Source organism: Athene noctua, chromosome 6 (genome assembly GCF_965140245.1).
Source record: "Athene noctua chromosome 6, bAthNoc1.hap1.1, whole genome shotgun sequence".
Taxonomy (NCBI): Eukaryota; Metazoa; Chordata; class Aves; order Strigiformes; family Strigidae; genus Athene; species Athene noctua.
The window spans coordinates 11,992,582-12,015,193 of NC_134042.1; the positions used below are offsets into that span (position 1 = coordinate 11,992,582).

Genomic DNA, 22,612 nt, shown 5'->3' on the forward strand with positions numbered 1-22,612 from the left:
AACTACTCTTTTTCCTTCTCCCAAAGCAGACACCTAGAGCAAGGATCTCATGACAGCATGGTCTCTTTGTGAGTGATGGGTCTGAAGCCACTGCCACTTTCTGTCCCTTCCATCTTCAATTCTACATCGCTTTATTTTCCTCACTACTATGCTTTCATGCCTTCAGAAATAGGCTGCTCAAATGTATTTCAGTGATTCAAGCTTTCTAAAAGCACACCTGCCTTCTCAACAACCTGACAGATATTCTTTCACCCAGCACAACCCAGCACATCCCCTGGCACAATCTGCTACATCAACTCTTGGTTCCTACTGGGAAGAATTATCAAAAAAATACAGAAAACGGACCTTAAAACCTAGGTTCTATTGTCTAAACTGAAAAACTTCACAGAGCCATTATCTGGACATGTCCCAGAAGGAGATGGCACAAATATTTACTGTCATTTCATTGAGCTACCTATTACTGTAAAGATTTACAGGCTTTATGTAACCTCAGCAGTGAGAATGAACTTGATAATCCCCGAAACACGAAGATTTGGCAGGAATACTGAAAGAACTTTTCATGCCCATTTCATCATCCCAGGATAATCAACATATGCATCACAGATCCAGACAAAATAATTAGACAGGTAGTCCCACAAGTGTCATCTCTGGAAATATTAGATCTGAAGACAAATTAAATTAACTTATTTGTTTGAATTAATTTGACAGTGGAAAACAGATCCAAAGCTAATGCAGAAGTTTATTTGCAGGCTGTCACAGAGAAGATATTCATAGGGACCTCCACAGTAGGTTGCTGGTACAGGGAGAAAATTACCCAAGGTTTACCATGGGAATTGCAAATCTCAACAAATTTATGGATGCAGAAGATGTAAAACACATCTCCTCACTTGTTTTTCTAGGACCTTCATAAATCACCTCTGATTCAGAATAACAGCTGATTTCAGCTTGGTCCTGGCCATCTGCTCTAGACAGTGTTTGATTCAGCTGCTCTTTTGGACACCCCACCATTTACTGAGTTGGTGAGAATACATCTGTACACTAAATATAGTAGATGCAACATGCACCCTCTGAGCTGAGGGTGTGTTTAAGTGATATACTCAATGCACAGTATGCAAGCTTGCCCTTCCTGAACTCTGCAAAAGTGACTGCTCTCTGCCTCCACTCAGAGTGTAAGAAGCTCACTTGGCCATATTAGTTCTGGCTCGACTCTGCCCTGATGGGACACAGCGTATGGGCAAGCTGAACTTACATTTACCTGTACATAGAATAAACAGGTTCTTGGAAGGGAAAAGGTCAATTGATATGGTTACATTCTGCAGATTCCTGGGCTCCAGCATATGCCTTTTGCTGCCAAAGGATAGCTGAGGCTCCCAGCCCTGGGCCAGAGACCTGAAGATGCAGAGATCCACTGCTGTATGCTAGCCCGTATGCCTGACATGAGGTTTCATGCACTTTTTTTCCTTCCTCATCCTTACCATAGACCCCTCAGCTTTGTAACAGCTGGTGTGAGGAAAAGAGAGCAGTAACAACGCCGAAATAGGCACTAATGGTAGATAATACTGCCAGAGATAGATAACACAGGTGAACACAGGCAGAAAGTAAAATGCTTTACCCCACCTCATCACAGACAAGAAAGCATCAGAGGCAGGAAAATTTTTCTGTCAGCCTCCAGTGAGACAATCACATTGGCAGGAGGTTGTTACCATAGCAAAAAAATCCACCTTCACAGTCACAGATACCTGTACCAAAGCAGGGCAGTAGGCTTTGTGGAAAGTCAGCATCTCTCTTACTGACAGGACCACATGCATTTGGGGGAATCTTCTCTAACAACATTGATCTAGCAACATTGATCAGAGTTCTGATTTTCCTGGAAGGGTTTGTGCAAGTCTGATGTATGTACTCGTCCAGGCTTTGCAGAGTTTTAAGCAACTGGTACTGCTCAAGTGAAGCAGTCTGAGCAACCTCACATGAAGGATTTCCCCTTTCTACTCCAGTTGTGGAATAGTCTAACTAGTGCAGGAGTAACCCAGTTTGAATATGTAAGTTTTATTCATTTACTGCCCAGGCTCTAAATTCCCTTTGCTGAACAAGCTGATGTATGAGTTGGCTATGGAAAAACTGTTTGTTCATGTAGTTGAACTAATACTTTGGATGCTGTACAATCCAGATCTGGGCTAGGGCACGGTACTGAAGCGCTATAAATCAAGCTGATCTCTGCCTGTCACTAACAAAGGGCAGACATCCATCTCCAGCCTACAGGCCTTTTTGCAGCATCTGTCCTGCTACTGTGGAGGCTGGCTGTCAGCTGAGAGGTGGCAGCCCTCCCAAAAAACCTGCATGGGCCGAGTCCTTCCACGTCAGCTCAGCTGAGGCTTCACCTGTAGGGGCCCAGCAAGGACCTGTCTGTTTGTAGCTACCAGCCGAACCGGTCAGGCAGTGCACGTTTCCATCAATATGCAGATATTATGCAGGTCATATACATCTTCTACACACCTAATAACACCCCTTTTTAGATTCCCTGATATTTTGCGTTGACATGTAGCATCTGCACATCATCTGATGTTCTCCCGACATTAGATAGCTGAGTTTGGAGTAGCATCCCTGGGTTCTGGAAATTACTGAGGGGGAAAGCAAAGGCAGACTCCCTCACAGAGCAGTACAGAAGCTAATTCTCAGTTCCTGTTCTAGTTCTTTCTCCTTTTCTCCTTTCTCTAGTTCTTTCTACAAAGGGCAACTACAAAAACCAACCTTTCAGTTATCTGATCTGTGTGAAGAGCTGGAGTAGAATGGTGTGTCTACCTGTGTAAATACCCTTAGACTATCTGAATCCCGTTCAGAACCCCAGCTGCATATCTCAAATGTGCATAAACTCAATCCAGAGTATCTACAAATCAAAAGTACAGTATGAGTTTTGATGACTTGCTTTTTTAAAGAAAAAGGAAAATAATTAACACAATTGGAACAGTGGTTTCTGTGTTTGTTAATTTGTTATTAAATTTAATGTACCATATACAAGCCCAGAATTTTTCAGTATTGAAGTGATTAAAAAATAAGGTGTTAAATGAGACTTTTTGGAACCAACAGAGGTAGTATGGAGTCATGGGATATAGTACCAGGTATTAGAAGTGATCTATTTTGAAGTGACCAGCAATGTTGCTATTGAAACTCTTGTTAAATTTCAAAGTAGGACACACTGAAGTGAACAGATGCTGTCAGCATGGGTCACTGTTATTTTAATCATTTTCATCATTTTGCTCATTCACACTTTTGATTTCAAGGTTATCTGCTTAACTACAATCCTGGAAATTATTTTAAACAATGAAATCCTTAGATTCCCAGAGCAGGGAAGAGCCTCTAACAGGAAAGGATGGCAAGTATGAGGAGAGGAAATAACCCTGCCAACTGCTGCCACTGCAGACAAATAGAATATACTTTTCATCAGTAAACTCTACAATCTACCTATGAAAAAATCTGTCCCCAAAAAAATCTGAAGAGGGGCATGTATGCTAAAGGTTGATGCTAGCTGCTGCTCTGCTGTCAACAAAAATTTACATATTTTAAGCTTCTTGATATGGTTCAGATCTAAGCAAAGTCTGAATCTGTGTTTACAGGATGATCTGAAGAACAGATATTGCGCAGTAAATAAAGGGAAAGAAGGCAGCCGCTGCCTCTGTGAAGATGAGGAGTAGTTGTAAACTTACCAGGTGCTTTGTAGTCCCGGAAGGTGTCATTTACTAGAGGGAAAAATATCACAATAGGCGTTTCTGGGGTCTCCTTGTCACCAACAATGTAGCATTCCTTCAGATGTGGAGTTTCCTGATCATCTGGCACCTTTGTAGGGAAAGGAATTCCCTGTTTTGCAAAGTATTTAGAGGCTTCTTTCAGGGGCTGGTTGCCACAATAGGAAAACAAACCAAAAGAAAACATCAGATCACGTGAGAAGTACTTGGACAGAACTTGACCAGAACCCAGTTTCACTGGGAATGTTTGTGGGGTAAGGGCCAAGTTCTGACAGATTATGGCTCATACCCAATTTAGGTGTTGTAGACTCTATACGGAGCCAAGATCTGGAAAGTCGGAGTTAAATGAGATGGATCTGTGTCCACATGCTTGTCTTTGAAAATCTACATCCCATATTTGGGTATTAAAAATGCTACCTTTAGAGGACTTTTTATTTCAAATGTATTTAAAGTTCCTAAATACAAAATCTGATTGCATTTATTTGCATATCTGGCCTTCTGCATCAAACCCTTCTATTGTTATGATTGTGTTGTTCTGAATGTACATTTTCCCATGCGCAAGAATATGTATGATTGGATTGAGAAGTTATAGACAATTTTAAAATACATTTAGCTTCATTCATTCAGCATCTGACTGCCTTCAAATAACCTAAAACACATCTGCACATACAAAAGAGTAGATTTGGTTTACTAAATGCTTACTTTCTGATGACACTTGTACTGTTCAATAAAGATATGTGACCCTGGTAAACTGTTAGCTTATTTACACTTCCCAGATACTGGGAAAAAAAGAGTTTCTATGAGTAGAGGATCAGCCATTCTTGAACTCAGTGATGAGACAGAGATATCACTAAAGAAGAATGTACAAGGCTCACCCCTGTCTGGGAACCTGAACTGTAGTTGAAATGCAAAATGACATCCACTTTCCGTTCCGGCCTCATAAGGGGTGGGTAACTGGTAGCAAAGGCAAATGCAGTATCAATCAGGATGAGGTAGTCTGTTGCTGCTGTCAGGTGATTGGGCTGAGAGTCAAGCTCGCAGTCTAGAAAAGAAGCATTTGTTTTTCAGGGGTGGTGCTCAATACAAGAGATGTGCTGAGGAAAGTCAATTGTTAACAAAAAGATAATTCAGCTTTTCTGGGGTCTTAGACCTACCTATATAGCTGATAGTTGCAGTTCAGTAATTTTCAGTTCCTCATCTGGCTTCCTCTTTTCACTATTTACTCTGCAATTTCTTTAGCTTTCCTCTAATTAAGAGGGATTAACTTGGGGCTCTGAAGAATAGAGTTAATTCCATTTCCTGGTCTTGTGTGTGACTGTTCAGGTCTTTTTTTTTATGTGGAAAAAAATAAAATGGTACCTCATTGTCTTGACTTACTAAAGATTAAAGATGTTTGATGCCTTGCATGCTATGAAAACAGGCACGCAGCTACTGAGGTACACAGCTGAGGCAGGCGTAACCCCTTGTGCAACATCGCAGAGCTGGTACCAGACTGAGCACTAATTCCCAAACTGTGTAACAAGCAATGCTGTTACAAAGGTTATATCTTACTTTTAACTAAAATGGTAACACGAAGCAAGGCTCCCTCACACATCCCTTGAGAGCTGACTGTGCAAGAGACTGCATATGATGACACCAGTGCAATGCCACAAGTGTGCAGGCTGGCTGGCTGTCACGTCAGCAGACATACGCTGGTTGACTACTCTGGGTCTTTCTCATCTATCAGTTGCCAATCTTAATGAAATTTTTAAGAACTTATTTTTGAAGCCTCTCCTGCTAGCTAGTTTCGGGTTTTGGTAACAAGCAGTTCAAATATTATCAGAGGATGGGAACAGAACAAAAAGTTGGCTTGATAATCTTCTAAACATTGTTACATTTTCCCCAAGGATGGTTTAAAGTATAACTAAAACCAGGGTGCTATTATCATACCTTTCCATTTGGAAAACTCGCTCTCTAGGTAGTTGTTGTTCATCTGGAAGCCCTTCAGAAAGTTATGGATTTCTGAAGCTGCTGGACGTAACATGGCAATATCTCGGAAAATGCCTGAAAAGCTGTCAGTGGGACAAACCACTCGAGTATCCAACACGTTTGGTCTTGCAGGGAATAGGGTTTCATCATCTGCAGAAGAATAACAGTTCTCGTATGTGGTCTCATTGTTGAGGTTAATCTGTGCAATCATAATCTGGTTTAACACATTTGGCAAAACTTGCGCTTCTTTCTCTTTTTATTTCCAGGATCTCCACAAATCTCAGTTTTTCAGCTAAGATTTGAAAAAATCCATTTCTTTTCAGCCCACAATGGTAAAAGCCTTGTTTGTACTGTAAATTGATGTGTCTCATCTACCATAACTTCCTTTGCTTTTCTATGATTTTATCCACTACAATATCCTGAACTTATTCTATCTTGCTTTGCTACTCTGTGTTACAGTTTATCTCTCAGCCACACACACAAATAGCCACACAATCACAATCTCTTGGCCACACAAACATAATTAATGGTCCTTACTAGCAAAGGCAAGCTCCTTGTTTTAACAACCAGAAACTACCCCCTACAAGTGCAAAAGGATAAATCACCCTTTTTTGCTTTGTTTTTTGTTTTCCTTCTCATCTTTTTTCTCTGCAGTACGTCTGTCTTGTGTGTTTCTCCTTGAACTCCCACCCTGCCAATCTTTCTTAATTTGGTAGCATGTTTTGCAAATCTCATCCTTAGGATTAGTTTGGATTGACTTGAAATAGTGCTGAATTTTGTATCTGTGCTTTGTAGACTCCAGAGAGGCAGGGATGGTGATTGGTTTTGTTTCTGTGAAGCCTCATGCCATACTCCAGCTTCCAAGAGAGGAACTGGAGGACTGTGAATCGCTAGGAGAGACCTCCAGCCTCTTCTAGTTTATAGGGATATTTTTTTCCAGTTTTACCCTTGTGCTCTGCAGATGGCTCATATGAGGGTCATTCTCTCTTTTTTTTTTTTTCCTGTGACAGATCACATGTATTCTTTTTTCACACTACTAAAATGATTGCCATACTGGTATAAGTGGCATGAATTTCCTCCTGTGGTTTCCATGTGGATTACAGGAAGCCCAGAAGAGGGAATTCTAAAATGGCTTTGAAAAATTCAGTGAGGGAATAGCAGCACAGAGGGTAAAAGAAAGAAAAGGAAAGAAAAAAAAAAAAAAAAAGAGGCAATAAAATAACATAATGGCATAAGAATAACCCACCTATGTCAGTAATTTTGTCTCGGGTCCATTTGTGCCAGAAGTCCTCTGAATTAACAGATATATACCAAGCATCCATAAGATTCAAGGAAAATACACTGCTCCAGATCCCTGTGGCATAGGGTATATTTGACAGACAATAAACTGGTAAAGACCTGGAAGCATTTTCATTCACAAAAACCTTCAGTACGTTCTGAATTCTCCAGCAAACTTTATTCATTATATTATCTTAGCGCACAAATAAAAGGGAATGTATTTATGAATTGGTATACGAATCCATAATGAATTTATAGGGATATATGAAGAGGGCTGGTAGTATTTTCATTATAGCTGCTAACACATTAATTTTTGTTATGTGGCAAATAACGTTTTGTGAAGTACATCTTCATATTTTCCACCTGTCCTCAACATAACTTGTTCCCCAAGTTCTCAGTGTTCGTAATTCTAAAAGTTATATTTCTTTCTAGCAGAATCCTGTTACAGGTATGCAGTTCTGCAGAACTGTCAATCACAAAATGTTCAAGATTCATACACTAATATCCCTTAGAATGAGGAAGCCGGCTTAAAAATTTGGAAATAGAAAGTGTAAATATATGAGTCTTTTGATTTTTCTTCTGATTTTTGAGGGTTTAAGGCATATCTGAGTAACATTTTCAAGTTCCTCTAGTAATAGATGTAGCAAATTGATGGGAGCCCAGATTGCCACCTACTTGCAATCATCTTTTCAGCCTGGTAGAACACTGTTACCTGGTATGGTTAGATATGTTGGGTGTGTAATGATGCCTTCCCGAGCCCTCTGAACTGCAGAACTAAACCTGGCACTCCTGGGAGGAACTGAGTGATGGATAGAAGAGGCTGGACCTGGGCAAGCCTGGCCACCTCCCGCCCCAGCAGTGCCAGCCTGCAGCCAGAGGGAACGGGGCCAGCCATGCAGGAAAGAGCAGCAGGACTATTGTAGTCTGCAGGGATTCTGCTGCCTCTGCTTGAGGGCTGCAAAGGAATTTGCTGAAAACCTTTCAAATATCTGTGTCACTGGAATAAGTAACACTGCCTGAATGAGGGGACTCTGGGTCACTGGCAAGGAATGGGGGCAGAAATATCCTAGCATCACTCTAGGGAAGGGAGTAAGAAAGTGCCAAGGTGGGAGGTGTAGGAAGGGGGCTGGTGACCCACTGGCGTCTCTGACCACAGAAAGGGAGACCTATGTGCTCTGTTTGACATTGCAGCCAGGGGTGGAGAGATTCTGATTTTCTTCCTCACACCTCACCACCAGCCGTAGTGAAATCTCCACACAAGCAAGAAGTCTGAACTTCTCAAAAAACCTGAAATTTCATTTATGCAGTTGGTGGAAGTAGGAAGAACAATGAGGCAAGAGACTGCTTTTGTGAAGGGAAAAAAGGTTTCTTTACTGCTTTTAGTGTTCTTATGCAAGAGGGGAAAAATGGTAAATATTATGACCTGTTTGCACTCTGAAATGCAAGTGTTATCCTAGAGGATTAATCAGAGTTTGCTGCGGCAGGAACATGGTAGATAAAAGGCCTCATTTCAGAGACTTGGGCTGCAGAAGAAACTGATGATTTAACTCAGCACCAATGTTACACAAATTCTGTTGCTGACAAAGATGAATAAGTATTGTGGAGGCCTCATGTCAGTAAGCATAACCACATATGAAATCAAATAAAGCTGTTCAACTGAATAAGATTGCAGAGAAAATAAAAAATCCTGTAGATGGTGACCTGTTATTAGTTCTAATATTTTACCATGTGCTGCTCCCAGCAGATAAAAAATACACTAACTGCTTAATTTCAGAAGAGGGGTTTGCACAGGAGTGGGTTATATTACATTACATTACAGTACCCCAGAGTAACAAATCACCTTCCAAAAAGCAGATTCTGGATTCTGGGATTTTCTTCATCAGGCGACCCATGAAGAACTCGCTACCAAAATCTTCCGCACGAATAAAGGTGCCATATTTTGGGAATCCTACCTCGTAAGGGGTGAATTCCACCCATTCTGAAAGAAGCAGCACAAGGCAGACTGATTACAGCAGCAGAGGCACAAATTAGTTGAATAAAACATGTAATATTGGCCAAGTTAAGGTACACTGAGGCAAGGCAAGGTTTCTAAATAGCACACTTTGCAAGCAGACATTTATTCACAGTGGAGAACATGAAGAGTGAATTATCCTCTTAAATCTAAATTTCTCTACAAACTTTAGATTTCTGAAGCCTTCTACAAAAACGCATAGCAGGTAATTTCATGATAATATCCTCCATCATCCTGCTTTTGATCCTGAATACAGCTGAATATAATAAGGCCTTCAAAAATTTAACTGTTAAATTTCTACTCTTACGTGTATTGGTCTTTTAGAGTATTTGTGCTTTGAATTGATTTCTTTACATGATCTTAAATTGACCCCTATTGGGAATAAATGTTAAATTCAGTTCTTGAGTATTATTACCTCTAAAATCCTGGTCGCTGATTTTGTCCTTCACATTGAGAGAGAGGTAGATGGGCAGGGGATTCTGACCCTGATTTAATGCCTGCTGCTGATCTGTGAGCTTATGGGAGCTCTCCTGTTTTGAAGAAGGACAGTAGCTGAGTTTAGTTAGACGACACAAAGAGCCTCCCAGTTCATCTAAGCCTGGATTCTGACAATGTGGTGCATACTGGATTCCAGCTAGGATGCTCCCTACTGGTTTAGTTCAGAGAGGTGCTGTCAGCCCTACCTCTGATCCTCCCCTGCCCCAGCACTTCAACACACAAATAGTCCTCAATTAAATTCATTCGATTAAAAAACCCTGAGATTTCAATAGTAGGAAGAAAATGTTGTTATTCACGTTATTTAATTCAGAAAAATGTCTAGAAATATTTGAAAAGCAGTCTTGACAGGAAATATTTCATTTAGAAAGAGTAACCCCTTCACTGACTGCCCAGAAAAATCACCTTTTCCTCAGACCTGTGACAGAGCCAAGGCTTAGGCAGAGTTAATGTTCAATGAACCCTGACCCTTAGTGCTTCTGCTGTGGAACATCTTACATACTCAGGCAGGGTAGAAAGGGTAGGACAGCTTGGGAGCAGTACCCAGGTTTGAGAGGGTGTTGAGTTCAGATCCTCCTCGAAGGGGAGCTGCAGGTGCTCCTCCTCACTGGGGCAGCCCTTGGAAGGATGGCTGTGCCACCAGGCTTCCCTTGGGCTGTGCTGGCCAGGGGACAGGGCTGCGGCACAGTGGGGACCTTCACAGCTCCCTGTTGAGCCCCCCCTCAGGAGGTCTCTACTACTGTGCTCAGGCAGTAGAAATTTGGATGCATGTGCAGTGAATCATATTACAGGGGAATGTTTTCTCTTTCTTAGGTAAAAATGGCCTATTGGGAAGGAAAGATTCGTGACTAGTAAAATAGAGCCTGAACAGTGCCTTTTGGTGGAAATGTTTACAGGGTGACATATTTCCATTAACAACTCAGAGATAATGTCTTTGTGTTTGTGATTTTTCTTTGTCTCGTCACACCATGCATCTCTTTTAAAAGAACAGCAGGATTTTCATTCAAATATTTACATGTGAATTAATTTTAAAATTGTTCATACTGTAAGTTTCCTGTTATTTCTCCTTATTCCCAACCTTTCTGTATCAGGTGTGATGTTAAGATCTGTATAACGCAGTCAACAAACACAAAGAATGATACTGCAGAGGCACATGCTTTAGGCATCTATCTGAAAAACAAACTTGCAAGCAAAAAAACCCTTTTCCTTAAGAGTGGTCAAACACTGGCATATGTTGCCCAGAGAAGTTGTAGAGTCCTCACCTGTGGAGATATTCAAAAGCCTGTGGTTCAGGGCAGCCAGGTCTAGCTGATCCTGCTTAAGCAGGGCTGTTGGACAAGACGACTTCCAGAGGCCCCTTCTGACCTCAACTATTTTTCAATTTGCTGTCTGCCCTCACTGTTATATTCACTAAATATTCAAATCTGAAGAGAAAGGTGCTGCTATTGTACCTTTTCATGGAACATGGTTTCAATGATGAGTCCCCAGAGATCTGTGAAACATATCTGATGTCCTTCCTGTTCCCTCTGGCACAACTCTTTCAAATAGTATTTCAAACGATCAGGAGCAAAACAAGTAAAGAATTTATTTTTGAGCACATGCTTTCGGGCATCATTGAGTGTTTCCTTAAGATCCTTTCGGGACCATTCAGGATCTTCATACAAGTTTGACATGGTCCTAATAAACAAAAAAAATCACACAAGGAAAAGCATGAGTTCTGAAGCAAAGCTTTGGGAAGTTATGGAAGTTCATGTATCATGCCTTGATTTACACGAAAAAGCACATGTGTGTGGTACCATCCACATATTTAATCAGGACTGCATTGATTCCAAATGTGGACAAATACCCACTGAAGGATACAAGAAAAAGCCACAACAGAGAAAGAAAGCCCTTTCTTGATAGATGATACAACTTTTCAGATCACTTCTTCACATCACATACATACAGAAAATTCCTGTGAAAACTTTGCTTATCTTGGGCTTACCATGTTGTGCCGGATAAACCAGTGATGTATGAAACACAGTCCAAGACATTTAGTTCCTGCACACTGAGAAGGTGAGCGTACATGGCTGTCAGAGCTCTGGTTCCACCACCCGTTGTCATGATTGCCACCACAGGTACCTGTTCAGTCCCAAAATACATGCATTTAGTGACATGGCCTGAGAAGGGAGAGAAACATCTTGGTTGGAAAAGAACAGTGATAAAGTAATAAAGATGCTACATGCCACCAGTCTGCAAGGAGAAGAAAAACCTGGATTAATAATCAGGCATAGAAGGAGTAAGAAATACTTCATGTTTCCTCTTCCAAGCAACTGTGCATTAGGAAACAAAAGCCATCATCTCAAACATTGAATTTTCAGTGCTTTATTGCAAAACCAGTAACAGACCAGAAAAAGACTAGAGGGAATGGTACCTCCTGCCACTTGAACCAGTTTTTTATCAGATGCAACAGGCCAGAAAACATAGGTGCTGTCTCACAGTTTCCATGTGTGTAGTAATAACCTCTCTGTTACTGAAGTTTGCTCAAGCCAGTTTCTATTATTGTATAGTTATTTCACAGGCCATACTAGGTCTATTATGACTGTTGGGTTTAAGAGCACAGACCAGTTCAGATCCCCTAAGACCAGAGGCTGGTGACATCATCCCCTTTTACAGTTTCCAGAGGGAAAGAAAAACCATACTCACTCTACCTACTACATATGTGTATGTACTAGGTATTTGAGTGAACTGCAATTACTTCTTGCTCTGATGATACAGAAATCCAGGGTCTGGAACTCTTAGAAAAAGGATTAATCCATAAATATGACTTGGCTCCATTAACAGTAAAGTTAATTACCATGCATTGGGGTGAATTAGTCTCTTGTCCAAATTGTCAGGAGAATCTAGGGAGATTGTTCTGCAGGGAAGTAAGGGTGCCTCTACATCTGCAGGGAAGGAAATGGCCCATGGTTTAGTGCTGGCATTTAAAGGCAAGGTCCAGCTGTCAAAAAAATCTACTGAGCTCAGTTTAGGGCAAAATGAGGAAAATTTGTCATGTGTGCATCTGAGTTCAGGCTTCACACTGCGGTCATGGGAGTATAAAAGAGAAACCTGATTTCTCTCTGCCTTGGACTCTCTGTTATCATTCCAATTTGCCAAGCAAGCGCACGCTCTAACTGCAGCCGATGATGAAGTCAGAGTGGCAGCATGCTGTGCTCACACAATGGGAGCCTAAATACCGGCACAAAAGGCACAACAAAATAAAGTCCAGTCTGAACTGTGAGGGAAAGAAGTGCTGAATCAATAGTTTACATCTGGCCAAGATGATTGTGAGATCTAAAAGTAGTTTTGGCTTTGGCCTGAGAGCACCTAACCCTTCTCTGCATGATTGTGCAGACTGCTACTCAACACAAAAGTAGATCCTGTAGCAACAGAGCTACAGGGTCCTTTTATTAATGTTTCCTATGAGTACTCATTTCTTCCCTCAAATAGAGAAAATAAGTCAACTGTGGCTGACATGTGAAACTTTAGACTGTTTCCAGGAAAGTGGGAAGTGAACACAAATGCCACATTTTAACATTCAGCTGGAGAAGGCAGAGAATAATTATGGCTCAGATACCTCATCTTCCTGTAAATCCTCCTCCAGCTGGAGAACGTCCTTCAGAGCGGCTGCAACCACCTTCTTCCTCTTGCGAATGAAATCTTGTTCCTGAGCACATAGGTCAAACCCCAGGCGTATGTCTAGGTCTTCCTGGCTGGAACAGAGGATCAGGCATCTCACATCACGTTTATAGTTTAATTCACCTTCTTAATTGCTTCTACTTCATAAATAGACATGCCTTCACCATCAGGTCTGCATAAAGCAAACTAGGAAGAGATGAAATGCTTTAGTTTGTTCCTGGAGAACAACAGTACGTCTTCCTTTGGACTGAGAGGTTTGGGGGTTTTTTTCCTCCTTGCCGAAGATACCTGAAATTAAATATAGCTACAAGTAACAGAATCGTTCCCTTTCAGACATAAAGGCTAAAGTCTGAAGAGGGCAGTGTTTTAAAGGTGGCTTTTAAATGCACCTTCAACAGTGACACGAACTTCCACTGATACCTGCAAATTGTGGACTGAAGTTGTGGACTTTCATGTTTGGATTTTTTCTTATGTGTGGGTGTATATAGTAATTTATGGATATTTATAAGCACTGCAGTTGCAGTTTGGAAACTGCTATGAAAATCTTTCTCAGGTGTGGTAAGGAAGACGTTTTTAAATGACAGCTGTAAAATGTATGTGTATCTGATAGCATATTTACCTAAAATAAAGAGCACAATAGAAGATGCACCTGCTTGTGTGAGGGAAGAGAACTTCCCTTATGACATGCTATGTCATGTAGCATATTCATCTTATAAATTTTACTAAGGCCTTAACCATACCTCAAAATACACAGTGTGTTGCCTTGGTTTAGAAAAAAGCAATCACTTGTTTGAGTGAATTTGCATTTATCTCTTTGAGTAGACTTTAAAAAATAAATGCGGGAACACTTATTATTTCAATTTTTTCATATCCTAGAGTGGCCAGGCACTCTGATCTTTTTAATCTGACCTAGGGAAATGGAAAGGTTTCTTTCAATTAGTTTTGAAATGCTGCTTTTATTGAAAATCTGCATTTGGCAATAATTTATAGAGGTATCAAAGAGGGTCTACAGTGACCCTTAGCATATAATTTTGATTGCAAAAAAATATCAATATAAAATTGGTGTGTTCTTTATAAAACCTTCTCTTAACTCACTGTATAGTCCCATTACAGAAACTCATGGCTGCTGAAATTGTGTACTGAGTCCATTCTATTTTATAGTCTGAAATGAGGATGAGCCAGCATTCAGGATTCAGGCAGTAACAAAGGGATTGGAACTCGATTGACAAATATCCAAATTCAAAGAATCAAGGAGAAAAACATGGAAGGAAGGTAAATAAGATATCTTACCATTTTTTCACCTTAAAGTGCAAATCAAATTTTCTGTGCTGAAAATTCAAAAGGTAAAATTATGAATATTGACATTTTGTTTAAAGCAGTCCTTTTCTCCCATTCAGAGTGAGATATAGCTCTTTTGGGTCATCAGTACATCTACAAACTCTGAACCCCAGTAAACTGAGATCGGGAGATAAGACTCTCTTCTCAGTGTTTCATTAGTACCCAGAGATGTGCACCAATTTAATAAATTAAGACTTTGGTATTATCATCTATAGTCTGCATCTTCTCTTTGTTGTGAAACTCAGGTGTAGCTTGTGTTGGTACTACTTAGCCACACAAATAAATAGCATAAGAGCTGCAGTGCCACACCTCACCTCCCTGGAAGGGTCCACCGATAAACACGGGTCTTGAAACCAAAGTCTCTCACATAACAGCATGAGATACAAGGGGAAGACAAACAGGCTGAGCACCCTGCAAGTGTGGCACGGGTTTGCCTCCTGCAGCAGCATGCCAGGCTACACCCTCAACCCTCTGTCTTGGTGGCACCCAGTGACCTCCAGCCTGTCTAAGGACATGGACAATAGAAGAAGGATTAGCAACAAAGACGTTTTTCTTCTTCCTCCTTCTCCCCTGGATTTCCCATTTTATTTTGCTCCAAAGAATTTACTTCATTATGCATTGCCCTAGATTCAAAGTAGGTTAGAAAACAACTGGCTCTGTATAAAGAGAGGTGGTCTTTGGTTTCTGCTTCTTGGGGAACCAGCAACAATTTTTAAAAGCTTGCAAAGGATTCCTCATGGCCAGCAGACACTTACCTCGCCGACTACTTCCCGGTCAGAGGGGAGCGACTTCAGAGGGAGAGTCAGGGGGATGCTTCTCCTCCTTCCTGCTCCACATGACACACAAGCACACTGAAAAGGAGCACGGAGTTTGGTTAAGACAGAAATGTTCTCTTGCTGCCTACTTACATGTAAAGGTCAGATCATAGGACAGTCTGTGTTGTCTACCATGTTCTGGGGTAACGTACAAAGGTGGGAAGCCTCCTCTTCTTTGTGAGGGCAACGTCCAGGGAGGGTTGCTTGTATTTGGCATAGTGAAAGAAAGTGGGATCTGGGAGAGAGGAGCAGGAGTCACAGCCCACTGAAACTCTCTGCGTTTCTTCAAAGGATCCTCTTACTGTAAATGTTAGCTCATTCTCTAAAACAATGAGATAAACAGCACACAAAAAGTTACTTCTAATTGAAAAAAAAAAAAAAGAGAAAGAGGAAAAAATAAGCAAAAGGTAGCTTTGAACAAACCCCTTCTCCTCTTTGTATCTGTAAAGCTGTCTTCTGAAAGTGATCCAAGGCCCAAACATTACAGGTGGTTGTATCTTTGTACTGGTCTGAGCAAGAAGCTGGATGGGAGCATGACGTGAACGGCACTGAATTTTAGACTGCTGCATTTCTATTGCAGTTGCATCATGACACAGCGAATGCAACCAGGTATTTTGCACTGTAAATCATCCTCATCCCAGGCCAAATAATGAGCAAGAGAAATTCTCAGTCCCCTAAAATAAGACCTGACTCTGCAGCAGATGACCCTACTTATATGAAGAGATCAGCTAATCCTGCCGGAGTGTGTTATGCATGCTCTGAGATTGCCTACCAGATCCAGCCCCTCAGGGGATGTGGGCAGAGGAGCTTCTAGATTCTGGATCTTGATCATGGTCAGGCAGGAGCCAGCTGCTGAGTGGCTAACCCCTGCAAAAAATGAGGTGTTTCTGTGTGTATGCAGAAGTCAAACTGTCAGAGATCCTTAGGAAAGTTAAGGCCATGGGCTATCTCACCTAAGGAACTAAGCTTCTTCAGGATTTAGCAGTACTGCAGCAGAGGTTTTCAGGATCTTAGCCTGGGGTTTAAATACTATGTACAAGCATCTGATGTTGTTTCTAGTCTGGCACAAGGCTTCCCCGTGAAGTCAGAACCCTGAACTTACAGCTGCTGCAGAACTGGTGGCGTTCCCTACTGCAAAGTTTTTACAAATCAGCTTACATATGGTCAATTAAAGCCTTAATATTTGGATGATGCAATTTCTAGGTATTGTTAGAGTGGTTAAAATCACTAATATCCAGTTAAATAATTAATAAGCTTACCTGAAAAATGCCTCTTTTTCAGTCTGCTGTTCAAGTGAACTTCCAAACAGGCTACTTCACGACACTAGAATAGACATGATTGGAACAGAGAATTAGATTACTCACCCAGTCATCTCACCGCCAGTGCTGGCATATGTTGGAAGGGTCATTGTAGGGTCACTGTCTGAATGTGGGGACCAACTGTGGTGGAGAATTCTGCCAGATGCAGTGAAAGTGAAAATTAACTTAATTGTTATGTGGGAGGATGGTGTTATGCTAAACACGTTGTAATTTTCAACGGATGCAGACAAACAAGGCAAAATGATAACGGTCTGATGGCTCTTCTAAGATCATGCTGGCCTCCTCAAAGATAAAGCTTCTAAGAGAAAAGGTATCTTGAAGTTTTTCCCTCACTGCCATCATAGTCAGCTAAGGTAAGGAACGATGTGGGAAAAAATACAAGAGAACAAAACAAATAATATTTTACCACTATTGCCCCATTTGTGATGATGGCTTCAGGAGGATCCCGGCTAGAAAACAAGAACAAATAATATGTGTTTTATAAACAATATAATCTGGAAACTGTCTTGAACAGGACACCTTTTCCTCTTTTTTTTTTTTTTTTCTGTTTAAATTTTATTTGGTCCTTCCTATTGTTTTTAGAGATACATTCCCTTTTCATTAGATGCCTCATAACTACCTAGCAGAAATGATTCAGCTGCAATAAGGCACGTAAAAAGTGCTTGTAACAGCCTTAATAACACAAGTATGTCACAGGTTAGGTAGCAACATTCTCATCAAACAATGAGCTGCCCAGAGAATGCTCTCCAAAAAATCTATAGATTTACTGCAGTGGAATTTACCATCCCCAGAAAACCAACTCTAAACTATGCGAGTAATACATAAATTTTAGGAGAAAGTAACTGAATTCAAAATTCTGAACTCATTCTTGACATCATGATATTTTCTTACAATGATTTGCTGATGCACATATTAAGTTTAGAAAATGGGTGAATCTCGCTGTTAAGATGATACTGGGTGTACACAAGGTTTCCCTGCATTGATGCAACACTCCAAGCTGCTGCTCCCATAATAATGGGGTTTTACTCACATGCTCTCCAACACAAACTCAACTTCTAGCTCCTCCCTCTTCTGAAAATGAAAGGAAAAAAAAAAAAAAAAAAAAAAGAAGCAGCAATTAGCATGTGCAGAGAGTTTTAGAGAGTTTTGCAAAGTGACCTTCATTTTTGCAAGCACAGTTTCCTTTATGCTTTAATAAGTAATGATCTTCTGTTTTGTACTTGCTATTATCAGCAATAGAGGACAGAGTCAGCTTTTTCTTCCCCAGAGAAAAGAAGAACTCACTTGTACTAGCAGAACAAATGGTATTTGCTGCTCACCAGTCTCTCTACTAAACCTTTACTTTTCACACTTTCTTCCCTGCCAGCTTCCATGTGTTGAACACGATATAGTAAGACTTAGTGTTGTGGAAACAGGCCATTTGCCTGCCCTGGTACTGTTTATCTTTTTATAATCTTTGTGAGGACACACTTTGTGTGTCATTTTCTGTCAGATTATTAAAAGTGCAAAGCTCCCGTAAAACTGTATTCTGTGCAGGGGCTCAGGGATTTGGCCAGAATCTGTGCCAGAGGAAACAAACAGCAATTTGAGTAGGCTGTCTATTTTGTCACTGGTGTGCAATTTCCAAGTTTTTAATAAATTTGTTACATTTTTACCACCAAGCTGTTCCTGGTGGTAAAAGACAAAAGAGACGGCACACCTCTGTAATCAGAAGGGAGAGAATATATGTCAAGATGTACTAAACATCTGACCAAGCTCTTACCTGTGGGTTTAGTGGGAATGCAGTAAACACTCTTTCCCCAAGGGCAATTTTAGCTACATCAAAAAGCACAATTGCATGGTCATCATCATGAATGATGTCATCATCAGAAACAGTAATTTCCAAAATATTCTGGAAAACGAAATGAAAAATATCCAATTTGTTAGCATATACTCAGGAAGTATGACATTCTGCAGCTCTCCCAGGTTCAGCGCTTGCTTTACAGAGAGGAAACAGAAAAGTGTTGATGACAAACGATAAAGAGTAAGCAAACAAGTGTAATCCTCTTTATAAGAAATAGCTTCTAGTCCTGTCAATTAAGGCTGAACTGAGATCTCTCTTGGGTCACCTTTTATGCTTGTAAGTAGCTCTCACCAAAAATATGATCTTTCAGGAAGTAATATGGATAGCTACAAGACTTATATTGCCCCTTATCAACAGGGACGATAGAGGTCACTTCGTATCAATAACCACCCTCCTGTGTCCTTGGGCTTTCCACTTCCAGCCATCTGTTCATAGGTATTTGGGTGTAGTATAATTAGAAGTACCAAACTGAATAAAGATCTTAACGATACTAGAATTCCTGGCATTAATATGCCATTATTTCAAGTCCCCTCAGGGAAGGATGTGTTTTTCTGTTATAGTGCAGCTTTTATAGTTTTATTTCATTGTTTCTCTGTGTTGTCACTCTGTCATTGGTCTTATCAGCCTTCTGCAAGTCAGTCAGGCTCACATTACTGATATAAAAATAGTAAGTACCTGTTAGTAGAGAAGTGGATTCCAACAATAGCTGAAATTGTTTTGCTCCAGCTTGCTAGGAGAGTTTTAAGTAAACTCAAAAAAGCATTAGAAGACATGACATTCTCTTTTTGGGCTAAACTGAAAGAACTGCATGAAGCTGAGATGAAAAAGAGAGTTTTTGACTTGTGTACCTTGACTTGTCTCTGTATCCGGAAGTAGAAAGTTTCATTCCATACTGGATTTCTGCAGTTTTTGATGGTTTTGGTGTGGAATTTTTCATCTGAAGCAGTTGGTAACCAGAGGCTCACATAGCAATCAGATTGGCTTACTATAGGAACATAGGCACAAAATATCTGACAGTGGAACCACAACACACAAAGTGGAGGCATTGAAATGCTCTGTAGCTTTAGCATGGGTGGGAAATAACCAGTTCTTTCTCATATACACTGGCCAAACCAGGAAGACAGTAATCTATACAGATGGATAAATTGATTTGTTGTTCATCACAACACTATTTTAATAAACAGAGTATTTGAATGACTACGCACAATCCTACACATTTTAAAAAAACACAGCCCTAGCCAGTGGATAGAACAATATGAATAGCCAGCAGTCTTACATTACACAGAATCATCAAGGTTGGAAAAGACCTTGAAGATCATCTAGTCCAACCATTAACCTAACACTGACAGTTCCCAACGACACCAGATCCCTCAGTGCTATGACAACCTGACTCTTAAACCCCTCCAGGGATGGGGACTCCACCACCTCCCTGGGCAGCCCATTCCAATGCCTAACAACCTGTTCTGGAAAGAAATGCTTCCTAATATTCAGTATAAACCTTCCCTGGTGCAACTTGAGGCCATTCCCTCTTGTCCTATCACTTATTACTTGGTTAAGGAGACTCATCCCCAGCTCTCTGCACCCTCCTTTCAGGGAGCTGTAGAGGGCGATGAGGTCTCCCCTCAGCCTCCTCTTCTCCAGACTAACCCCCCCAGTTCCCTCAGCCGCTCCCCGTACGACCTGTGCTCCAGACCCTGCACCAGCTCCGTTGCCCTTCTCTGGACACGCTCGAGTCATTCAATGGCCTTTTTGGAGTGAGGGGCCCAAAACTGAACCCAGGAATCGAGGGGCGGCCTCACCAGTGCCGAGTACAGGGGTGAGATCCCTTCCCTGTCCCTGCTGTTCATTATTGCCTGTTATCAACATTGTTTCAGCTCTCTGGAATTGTGGCAGTAGGAGAAACTGCAACCTATGCAGCATAGAGCGAGCCTCAGTCCCTGGGAGGAATTGGGTGTAAATTGTCTCTGTAGCAAGTGCAGGCTGTTGTCTCATCCAGCTGGAGCCCAGAGAACACCAGCACTGGGTGGGCCAGGCTGGCACTAGGAGTCAGTGAAGAGAAATGATTTCCGGGTGAAGGGCAGAAACAGCAGGAGAAGCAGGTACCAGTCCCAGTAAAGGAAGTTACTGTGGAAGCTGAGGAGGCTGTGTGGGCTCACATACCCAACAGGAGAAAATTTAATCCCAGCTTTCTCTAGCTTTACCTACTTTACTTTGTAACTGTTTGTCAGGATTTTGTGCGACTATAACGTGACATGCTGTGTTTATGTAAAGAGAAAAACATGAACAAGATTAGAACGTGATCTAGAAAACTGACTATCTTAATCCACTTTTTGTCTGCAATTTAGTTTTGTGAGAAATCTTAAAGGAATCAGGCTTGAGTCTGATTCAGATAATAAACGTCTGGTATACCTGGTTATTAACCCTTCCCAATGGAAAATTAATTATTCCACCTATCCATTGTCTCCTTAGGTGGGAAAGGAAGGGAGAAGCTTACTAGCAGTACAATTGCTTCTTCAGGACGTCAGTAGGTGTCTGGAGCCTCTTCCTGGTGCTTGCCAATGCCTAAAAGACCTGGAAGCTATTTCATACTCCACATTTCTTCCCATAAAAAATGAAGTGACAGAAAGGGTTTGGATCTTGTGGACGAAGAGAGTGAGCCTGCACTTAACTAGAAGGGATCAGCTCCCATAGGTCATGAGCCAAACAACCACCAAAGAGATTCTCAGACCTTGGACTAGAACTTTTCCAGAGGCTGCTGAAAGGGCTGATCCATTTTGTTGTCTAAACACAGGCTTCAGTGAGAAAAGAGGAGAAGGGGAGAAGTCTAGTCCCATGGAAATCGACAGAGATAACTACCTCATGAGCAGAGACAAATACCTTCTATCTGTAAACTTGCCCCAAGTCTTGAGTCAGTTCCTCAAGATTAAAAAAGAGTTTGCCCTGGTGTCTTTGCTCAGCATATCAGGTATATCACTTTGGGATAATTTGCCTAGATATAGGGTGTTACTTGAAGTTCAGTGGCCCTGTGACTGGGACATCCCCAGAGGGCAGTGACTGTCAGGCAGGGAGATTCCCACATAACTCCACACTGAATCTGAAGGAATTTTTTGACACTGCCAGGAGTTTTCCCTCATGAAGGATGCCTTTCTGTCTTTGAAATTATTTCCACAGGCAACATTTCAGCATCTCTTTTTTACATAATCAAAGTGACAGGATAATATATTGACTTTATTCAACTGACAACACGCAGGAAGGCTGCGATTACCAATCTGTCTGATAACCTGAAACATCTCCCCTCAGTGTGCTGTCCGATAGCCTGCTGAGCTGTGATGTACTCATCCTAAAAAGTGGTATTACTGGCTCTGATCTACAGAGTTTCTCAAGAACACATAGGAAGCCTGTACAAAAGCCAAGAACTGAACATGGCTTCAGGCCATCTAGACCATCCCTGCTGTCATTAACACACTTATCACTGCTGATCTCAAATATTCCAAAAACATGAGTCCAGCATCCCCAAAATCGCCAAAGTGACTGAGATGGGACATGCTTCAGAAATATTAAACTGATCTGAGACATAACTTCTCTCCTTTTAGGTTTCTGGCCATTGTAGGATGCAGGAAAGACACATTTATATATTTTTGCTGCAGCTGCAAAAGCCAATTCTTTTCTTTTCCTTCTTCTTAATGAAAACCAAAATGTTCTATCCTTTTTTAAATTTCAGCTTTCAACCACAGAGTATATAAAACAAGACTCGTGATAGAACTGAGAAAGCTGGCAGTGCTAAAACTCTGAGCCAAGCATGAATGAACAGCTGCACCATTTATGAATGTCTTTTGTTACTGTTTTATCTGGAATTTACTGATTTGCTGGATTGTTTTCTTTGACAAAACATTTTCATGAGTCTATTTTCTAAATTTATTTTTCCATATGTGTGTTCCTTTCATAAACATTTACTTAAAATAAGCTATTGACAATTCGTCAAACGGATGAAGTACAGGTTAGATAAATGGACAGTGAGATGGATTAAAAACCCAGTGAACTGCCAGACCCAAAGGATTGTGATCAGCAGCACAAAGTCCGGTTGGAGGCTAGTCACTAGTGGTTTACCCCAGGGGCTGACACTGGGGCCAAGGCTGTGTAGCATC

General features: G+C 41.1%; 1 pseudogene; it reads right to left on the reverse strand.

The window, feature by feature from the left end:
* Positions 1-22,612, reverse strand: part of LOC141961820 (cytosolic phospholipase A2 epsilon-like) — a 45,238-nt pseudogene that overhangs the window by 738 nt on the left and 21,888 nt on the right.